The 9,877-nt window shown below is 45.0% G+C and overlaps 1 pseudogene; it reads left to right on the top strand.

Moving 5' to 3' along the window:
• Positions 1-4,679: 4,679 nt before the first annotated feature.
• LOC125527520 lies at positions 4,680-7,615 on the top strand (annotated as a pseudogene).
• The last annotated feature ends 2,262 nt before the right edge of the window (positions 7,616-9,877 follow it).

Raw genomic sequence — 9,877 nt, 5'->3', positions numbered from 1 at the left:
AGATGATTTAAGCAGATATGGATATATCTACTTAATGAAACATAAGTCTGAAACATTTGAAAAGTTCAAAGAATTTCAGAGTGAAGTTGAAAATCATCGTAACAAGAAAATAAAGTTTCTACGATCTGATCGTGGAGGAGAATATTTGAGTTACGAGTTTGGTGTACATTTGAAAAACTGTGGAATAGTTTCGCAACTCACGCCACCCGGAACACCACAGCGTAATGGTGTGTCCGAACGTCGTAATCGTACTTTACTAGATATGGTGCGATCTATGATGTCTCTTACTGATTTATCGCTATCGTTTTGGGGTTATGCTCTAGAGACGGCTGCATTCACGTTAAATAGGGCACCATCAAAATCCGTTGAGACGACGCCTTATGAACTGTGGTTTGGCAAGAAACCAAAGTTGTCGTTTCTTAAAGTTTGGGGCTGCGATGCTTATGTGAAAAAGCTTCAACCTGATAAGCTCGAACCCAAATCGGAGAAATGTGTCTTCATAGGATACCCAAAGGAAACTGTTGGGTACACCTTCTATCACAGATCCGAAGGCAAGACATTCGTTGCTAAGAATGGATCCTTTCTAGAGAAGGAGTTTCTCTCGAAAGAAGTGAGTGGGAGGAAAGTAGAACTTGATGAGGTAACTGTACCTGCTCCCTTACTGGAAAGTAGTTCATCACAGAAAACTGTTTTAGTGACACCTACACCAGTTAGTGAGGAAGCCAATGATAATGATCATGAAACTTCAGATCAAGATACTACTGAACCTTGTAGATCAACCAGAGTAAGATCCGCACCAGAGTGGTACGGTAATCCTGTTCTAGAAGTCATGCTACTAGATCATGATGAACCTACGAACTATGAAGAAGCAATGGTGAGCCCAGATTCCGCAAAGTGGCTTGAAGCCATGAAATCTGAGATGGGATCCATGTATGAGAACAAAGTATGGACTTTGGTTGACTTGCCCGATGATCGGCAAGCAATTGAAAATAAATGGATCTTTAAGAAGAAGACTGACGCTGATGGTAATGTTACTGTCTACAAAGCTCGACTTGTCGCAAAAGGTTTTCGACAAGTTCAAGGGATTGACTACGATGAGACCTTCTCACCCGTAGCGATGCTTAAGTCCGTCCGAATCATGTTAGCGATTGCCGCATTTTATGATTATGAAATTTGGCAGATAGATGTCAAAACTGCATTCCTGAATGGATTTCTGGAAGAAGAGTTGTATATGATGCAACCGGAAGGTTTTGTCGATCCAAAGGGAGCTAACAAAGTGTGCAAGCTCCAGCGATCCATTTATGGACTGGTGCAAGCCTCTCGGAGTTGGAATAAACGTTTTGATAGTGTGATCAAAGCATTTGGTTTTATACAGACTTTCGGAGAAGCCTGTATTTACAAGAAAGTGAGTGGGAGCTCTGTAGCATTTCTGATATTATATGTGGATGACATATTGCTGATTGGAAATAATATAGAATTTCTGGATAGCATAAAGGGATACTTGAATAAAAGTTTTTCAATGAAAGACCTCGGTGAAGCTGCTTATATATTAGGCATTAAGATCTATAGAGATAGATCAAGACGCTTAATTGGACTTTCACAAAGCACATACCTTGACAAAATTTTGAAGAAGTTCAAAATGGATCAAGCAAAGAAAGGGTTCTTGCCTGTGTTACAAGGTGTGAAGTTGAGTAAGACTCAATGCCCGACCACTGCAGAAGATAGAGAGAATATGAAAGATGTTCCCTATGCATCAGCCATAGGATCTATCATGTATGCAATGCTGTGTACCAGACCTGATGTGTGCCTTGCTATAAGTTTAGCAGGGAGGTACCAAAGTAATCCAGGAGTGGATCACTGGACAGCGGTCAAGAACATCCTGAAATACCTGAAAAGGACTAAGGATATGTTTCTCGTATATGGAGGTGACAAAGAGCTCACCGTAAAAGGTTACGTTGATGCAAGCTTTGACACTGATCCGGACGATTCTAAATCGCAAACGGGATACGTGTTTACATTAAAAGGTGGAGCTGTCAGTTGGTGCAGCTCTAAACAAAGCGTCGTAGCGGGATCTACATGTGAAGCGGAGTACATAGCTGCTTCGGAAGCAGCGAACGAAGGAGTCTGGATGAAGGAGTTCATATCCGATCTAGGTGTCATACCTAATGCATCGGGTCCAATGAAAATCTTTTGTGAGAATACTGGTGCAATTGCCTTGGCAAAGGAATCCAGATTTCACAAAAGGACCAAACACATCAAGAGACGCTTCAACTCCATCCGGGATCTAGTCCAGGTGGGAGACATAGAGATTTGCAAGATACATACGGATCTGAATGTTGCAGACCCGTTGACTAAGCCTCTTCCACGAGCAAAACATGATCAGCACCAAGGTTCCATGGGTGTTAGAATCATTACAGTGTAATCTAGATTATTGACTCTAGTGCAAGTGGGAGACTGAAGGAAATATGCCCTAGAGGAAATAATAAAGTTATTATTTATTTCCTTATAATCATGATAAATGTTTATTATTCATGCTAGAATTGTATTAACCGGAAACATAATACATGTGTGAATACATAGACAAACAAAGTGTCACTAGTATGCCTCTACTAGCTCGTTAATCAAAGATGGTTATGTTTCCTGACCATGAACAATGAGTTGTTATTTGATTAACGAGGTCACATCATTAGTTGAATGATCTGATTGACATGACCCATTCCATTAGCTTAGCACCCGATCGTTTAGTATGTTGCTATTGCTTTCTTCATGACTTATACATGTTCCTATGACTATGAGATAATGCAACTCCCGTTTACCGGAGGAACACTTTGGGTGCTACCAAACGTCACAACGTAACTGGGTGATTATAAAGGAGCATTACAGGTGTCTCCAAAAGTAGATGTTGGGTTGGCGTATTTCGAGATTAGGATTTGTCACTCCAATTGTCGGAGAGGTATCTCTGGGCCCTCTTGGTAATACACATCACATAAGCCTTGCAAGCAATGCAACTAATGAGTTAGTTGCGAGATGATGTATTACGGAACGAGTAAAGAGATTTGCCGGTAACGAGATTGAACTAGGTATTGGATACCGACGATCAAATCTCGGGCAAGTAACATACCGATGACAAAGAGAACAACGTATGTTGTTATGCGGTCTGACCGATAAAGATCTTCGTAGAATATGTAGGAGCCAATATGGGCATCCAGGTCCCGCTATTGGTTATTGACCGGAGACATGTCTCGGTCATGTCTACATTGTTCTCGAACCCGTAGGGTCCGCACGCTTAAGGTTTCGATGACAGTTATATTATGAGTTTATAGGTTTTGATGTACCGAAGGTTGTTCGGGGTCCCGGATGTGATCACGTACATGACGAGGAGTCTCGAAATGGTCGAGACGTGAAGATTGATATATTGGAAGCCTATGTTTGGACATCGGAAGTGTTCCGGGTGAAATCGGGATTTTACCGGAGTACCGGGAGGTTACCGAAACCCCCCGGGAGCTATATGGGCCTTAGTGGGCCTTAGTGGAAAAGAGAAGAGGCAGCCTAAGATGGGCCGCGCCCCCCTCCCCTCCTTTGGTCCGAATAGGACAAGGAGAGGGGGCCGGCCCCCCTTTCTCTTTTCCCCCCTCTGCGAATCCTATTCCAACTAGGATTGGGGGGAGGGATCCTACTCCCGGAGGGAGTAGGACTCCTCCTGGCGCGCCACCTCTAGGCCGGCCGCACCCCCCCCCTTGGCTCCTTTATATACTGAGGTAGAGGCACCCTAGAACACACAAGTTGATCCACGTGATCTATTCCTTAGCCGTGTGCGGCGCCCCCTGCCACCATAGTCCTCGATAATATTGTAGCGGTGCTTAGGCGAAGCCCTGCGACAGTAGTACATCAAGATCGTCACCACGCCGTCGTGCTGATGGAACTCTTCCCCGACACTTTGCTGGATCGGAGTCCGGGGATCGTCATCGAGCTGAACGTGTGCTAGAACTCGGAGGTGCCGTAGTTTCGGTGCTTGATCGGTCGGGCCGTGGAGACGTACGACTACATCAACCAAACGCTTCCGTTGTCGATCTACAAGGGTACGTAGATCACACTCTCCCCTCTCGTTGCTATGCATCACCATGATCTTGCGTGTGCGTAGGAAATTTTTTGAAATTACTACGTTCCCCAACATATAGTATAAAAGAATTGAATGAGATAGCTTTGAGAAATTGTTGACCCGGTCAAAATCGGATGACTCAATCTCCATTGGTGACCTCAATTCAATGTGGGCTCTTTAAAACTAGGGAGTATAATGTTATAGATATAGAGGATACGATCAGGGCCGTCCAAGGGCTTGTGTGAGCTATGCGCTCGCACAGGGCCCCCAACTAGGGTCCATATAAATATATGTATAGTCTGGAAAAAATTCAGTTTTAGGCCTTCTTGGGCCTGGTCCGGTCAAGTCTCGAGCGATAGGCTTTCCCATCGCGTGGATTGATCGATCGTAGATGAAACGACAGCCCCAGTGCAGTACGTTCCGTAACTTCCGCTTTCTATTCCTTGCCTGATCGCTAGGCTTTCCATCTCCCCATCGCTTCCGATTGAATCGGCGGCTCGGTGGCGATCGGTCGATCGCGTTGCAACCTTGCAGGTTCAGCGAGGCGATGGGCAAGAAGCGGACTACTTTCTAGCGCTGGATGCCGTCGCGCCGGCGGCCGGCCGACACTGCCGCGGTGCCGCCCAACAGGAAATCAGGAACAGAAGACCAACCGGTGTGGTGCCCTCCCTGCTCCCTACGCTCTCCCCTTTTCTCTAATTTTGATACAAATTACAGAGTTATGTTAATATGTTTGGGAATGATTTTTTGTGCAGTCGTTCAAGTTCAGAAGTAGTCACAGATTCGAGAATTTCAGTAGTTGCTCGTACTATCGTCCAAGTACAAAATCAAGGTTCTATCTGATTGTAAGTTTTTTGAACTACCTATACATGTCACAAGCCTATATTTCATGTGAGCTCATCAGTTCAAATAAATTGAAAGAGTATATATTTCATTGAAACAGAAATAATCATGCATTCTAGTTCTGGAAGAAAGTATGATTCTGGTGCCTTCAAGTGTAAGAAGAAACAGAAATTAGAAGAAGATGCTGAAATTCAAAGGGGTGCTCTTGATAAATGGGCTGTGATAGTACCCCAAAATAATTCTGAAAATCATACTCCAGATGGTAATATTGATGATGGTCACGATGATAATGCAGTAGAGGTTGAGGTTGTCACTGCAGAAATTCATGAAGGTGATCATGGTCTTGCTGATAATGCCCAAGAGGTTGAGGTTGCCGCTACAGAAATTGATGAAGGTAATGATGTCAATATTTTAGATGAAGATCATGATCCTAATATTTCGGATGACATGAATAATTCCGTTCAGCCCGATATATTTGATCCTAGAAATTGGGATGGACTTGATCCGAAAAAGATTGATATCTTGCTGCAAAAGGGTCCTAAAAGAGAAGATATTGAGTATGGTCCTTATGACAAGTTCTCTAGAAGGTTTTCTGCATTATCATTTAGTAGAATTCTCCCAAATGGAGAAAAGTTTGACAGAGAGTGGCTTGTGTACAACAGCGGCCTCGATAAAGCATTTTGTTTCTGTTGCAAATTATTAAAAAGGGGGCATGTGAGAGGACAGCTAGCAAATGAGGGTTTAAGTGACTGGATTCATCTTGGGGCTAGACTAAAAGAGCATGAATCAAGTAGAGAGCATATCACAAATATGACTGCATGGTATGACTTCCGTCTCAGGATGCAGAAGAATCAAACAATTGACAAAGTTGCTCAGCGAGAACTTGAAAAGGAAAAGGAGCATTGGAGAAAAGTTTTGCTCGGGATTTTGTTGATTGTAAAATTTCTTGCAGAACATAATATAGCATTTCGTGGCAGCAATAGCAAGTTGTACCAAGAGAGCAATGGGAATTTTCTAGGACTGATTGAAATGTTGGCTGAATTTGACCCAGTTATCAAAGAGCATGTTGACCGCATCACCAATGAAAAAATTCGTGATCACTACCTTGGCCCTTCTATACAGAATGAGTTAATAAACATGCTCGCTACTGCCATCAGGTCAAGAATCATTGAAAAGGTAAAGGAAGCAAAATATTTCTCAGTTATCCTTGATTGTACTCCTGATGCAAGCCACCAAGAACAAATGTCTTTGATAATTAGGTATGTAGATACATCTTCTGCTTCTGTTTGCATCGAAGAATCTTTCTTAGGCTTTTTGGAGGTGAATGATACCACTGGGCAAGGTTTGTTTAATGTTCTAGAAGAGGAGTTGAATAATCTTAGCCTTGATGTGGACAATGTGAGAGGGCAGGGTTATGATAATGGGTCAAATATGAAAGGAAACAATAAAGGGGTACAAAAGAAATTTCTGGACAAATATCCAAGGGAATTTTATTCAGCTTGTGGTTGTCATAGTCTAAATCTGGCACTATGCGATATGGCGAAGTCTTGTCGTAAAGCAACAGACTTCTTTGGAATTATACAACGCATCTATACAATATTTGCTAATTCGACTAAACGATGGCAAATTCTCAAAGATAACTTAAAGAAGTTGACTGTCAAGTCATTGTCATCTACTCGTTGGGAGAGTCATGTTGAGAGTGTTAAGGCTATATGGATTCAAATGCCAGAAATAAGGGAGGCTTTACTACAAGTGGCTGAAACTGATAAGGATCCATTGACAAGTAGTGAAGCACAATCATTGGCAGAAAATGAACTTGGTGGTTTTGAATTTTTATTGTCAATAATTATCTGGTATGATATATTATCCGCTGTTAATTTAGTCAGCAAGCAGCTACAATCAAAGGACATGCTTATTGATATTGCAATTGAGTCTATACAGGGTCTGCTTTCCTTTTTCAAGAAGTATAGAGAAACTGGCTTTTCAAAAGCATTGGAAGATGCAAAAGAAATTGCACTTGAGATGGATATTCATCCAGAGTTCCGCACCAAGCGGAAAATCAAAAGAAGAAGACAATTCGATGAGGGTGCAGATGATGCATCTATTGCTTCACAATCTGCAGAGGAGTCATTTAGGGTCAATTATTTTCTACAAGTGGTCGATCAAGCTATAGTTTCACTTACCATGAGGTTTGAGCAATATCAGGGGTATGAAAAAACTTTTGGTTTCTTATTTACTTCAGATAGGCTGCGATCTATGGATGATAAGAGTTTGCTGGCTGCTTGTGTTAATCTTGAGGATGCACTTAAGAATGGAGAACACAAAGATATTGATGGAGCTGAATTGTTTTACGAGTTAATTTTCATCTAGGATTTAGTTAAGAAATCTATGGGCCCCGTTGATATTCTTGAGATTCTAATGAAGCGCCCCTTCTATCCTAATGCTATTATTGCATACAGGATTTTGTTAACCATTCCTGTAACTGTTGCAACTGCGGAAAGGAGCTTCTCTAAACTCAAGTTGCTGAAATCATATTTGCGTTCAACTATGACACAAGAAAGACTCAATGGTTTGGCGACAATAGCACTTGAAAATGATGTCTTGGAGAAGATTAATTATGAAGATGTAATTGAAGATTTCATTTCAAGGAACACAAGACGGATGACACTTTGAGAATGAGGTCAGTTTATTGGTTTTAGTATTTTGCATTGATACTTCAGAATATTCTAAGCATTGTATGAAATAATATAAATTTTAATTACATAATTAGGTGATTATGCTTGCGTAATTGTATATTTTTTAAAATTTAGGGTCCCAATTTTCTTTTCGCACCGGGCCCTCGAATTCCTGGAGACGGCCCTGAATACGATCTCTTCTACCTATACTGTGTGTGTCTCGCAGAGTGCAATATCAATCTTGTGTTCCAGATACAATTCGAGACCGTCCTCTCAAAACAAACACACACCCACCTATGGAGGGGAGAAGCGCTCTCTGCTTCCTCGTCGTGCTCACCCTTCTAGCAGCAAGCCCCGCTCTTGCAGCAGGTACTCGATTGCCTTGCCCTTCTCTTTTCCATCTCTCTTCCACGAAAAAAGATCTCCTGCTAACTGCGTCCATCCATCCATGTATTTCTTTCCGCGCAGAGAGATGCGAGGAAGAGCACTTCTTCTCCCTGATATGCATGGACTGGCTGTGCGCGCAGGAGTGCGCCAACCAGAACCCGGACATGAGGGTCAAGGCGGCCTACTGCACCGCCAAGGGGGTCAAGCGCTATTGCCACTGTACCATGTGCTATAAGTAAGAACTAGGATGTGGTTAGTAGTAGCTGCTAATAAATTGACCGTTCGAGATGTTCATCTGTATCATTCATGGTGTAACGCCCCGAGACTATTGCGTCAGGTGTCTTCCAGTTATTCGCCGGCGTTGCCATGTCATTTGCTTGCGTGTTGCATCTTGTCATGTCATCATATGCATTGCATCATCATGTTTTCAAAACTTGCATCCGTCCGGGTTCCCCAGTTCCGTCCGTCGTCCATTCTGAGCCCAGACACACTTGCACGCGCCCGCGGCATGTCCGAAATATTATTTTATAAGTGTCCGAAAAATGTTCTCAGAATGGGACGAGAGTTGACGTGCGGTCTTATTATAGTGTAGATAGACCGCCTGTCAAGTTTCATCGCATTCGGAGTTCGTTTGATAGCCCAACCGTTAAACTATAGCGGCATTATAGCCGGTCTAACGTCGGACGTTTTCGGTCTCCGGAAACAGTCGCCGGGCCCCCCTCTCTTCTCTTCTCTCAGCTCGAGACCGTCTACACAGCTCACTACCTACCGCCAGGTCCAACCTAACCTCTCTCGTCAGCCCGCACCCCCCTCGCGCGCGTCGAAAGTTGTCCCGGACCCGACCCGGGCAGTCGTCACCGTTGGATCCGGATCATCTCCAAACATCTACAAAACGTCACCGTTTTCTCATTTGGACTTCCTAGTTTATTTTTCTCGACCGTTCGATTTTATTTAAAGGGACGGATTAGCCCCTAAAGTTCTCCTCCTTTCCTTATATAAAAACTCCCTAGTCTAAATCCGGGCAAAACCCTAGCTTCTAGGGAGATGTCCCATCGATCCCTCTCGGCCGCCGCCACCTTCCAATCCACCTCGAGCTCTTCACCCAACCAACCACCAAACTGATCCAGAAATCCATCCCCACCAATCCTGCCCGAGCCCCGAGCCAACCCCCACGGCGCGCTGTCTCCCAGCGCTCAATCCAGATGGGATCGAGACTGCAGCCGAGCGCCTCCTCCTCACCTCGTCTCCCTCGCGCAGGCCAACCACCGAGTCATCTCCGCCGGCCACCAGCAGCAGCGCCGGAACCAACCTCGCGCCTCCTCTCTCGTTCCTTCCTTCTTTCTTTCCCCTGCTGCCCGTGCTCATTTCCCTCTCTCTCCCTCTCCCGTTTTGATGTGCAGACGTTCAAGCCGCAGGAGCAGCGCCACCGTTGCCTTGTTCCTGCAGGAGGCAAGCTCCGTCGCCTGACCTTGGAACGGACAGGTCCGTCCGGCCTCCGTCAGCCTCGCCGTACGCAAAGTCCGCCGCCGTCGTCCTGCTTCACGAGGCCCTGTGTTCCCTGCCTCCTCCCCGCCAAGTCCGTTGTCGCCGTCCTGTCTCCTCTCGGCGAGCGCCTCGCCTCTGCTTCGAGGACGAGCCGGGCGCGCCCGGGTTGACCCTCTGTATGGACCGCGCCACTGCTTCCTCTCCGTCCTGCTCGTTCGCGACCCCTACGCCCGTCCCGTCCGCCCTCGACCTTCCCTTGGCCGTCGCCTGCTTCCGTAGGAGTCCAGGGCCGCCGCTAGGTCCTGCTTCGAGCACGAGTTCAAGGACGAAGACGCACCTGCTCCCGTTGACCGTGCGCTCTCGCATCGCCTCGCTGGGCCACTGCCTA

The sequence above is a fragment of the Triticum urartu genome, unplaced genomic scaffold (assembly GCF_003073215.2).
Source record: "Triticum urartu cultivar G1812 unplaced genomic scaffold, Tu2.1 TuUngrouped_contig_4204, whole genome shotgun sequence".
Classification (NCBI taxonomy): domain Eukaryota; kingdom Viridiplantae; phylum Streptophyta; class Magnoliopsida; order Poales; family Poaceae; genus Triticum; species Triticum urartu.
This window is presented reverse-complemented; position numbering and strand designations above follow the sequence as displayed.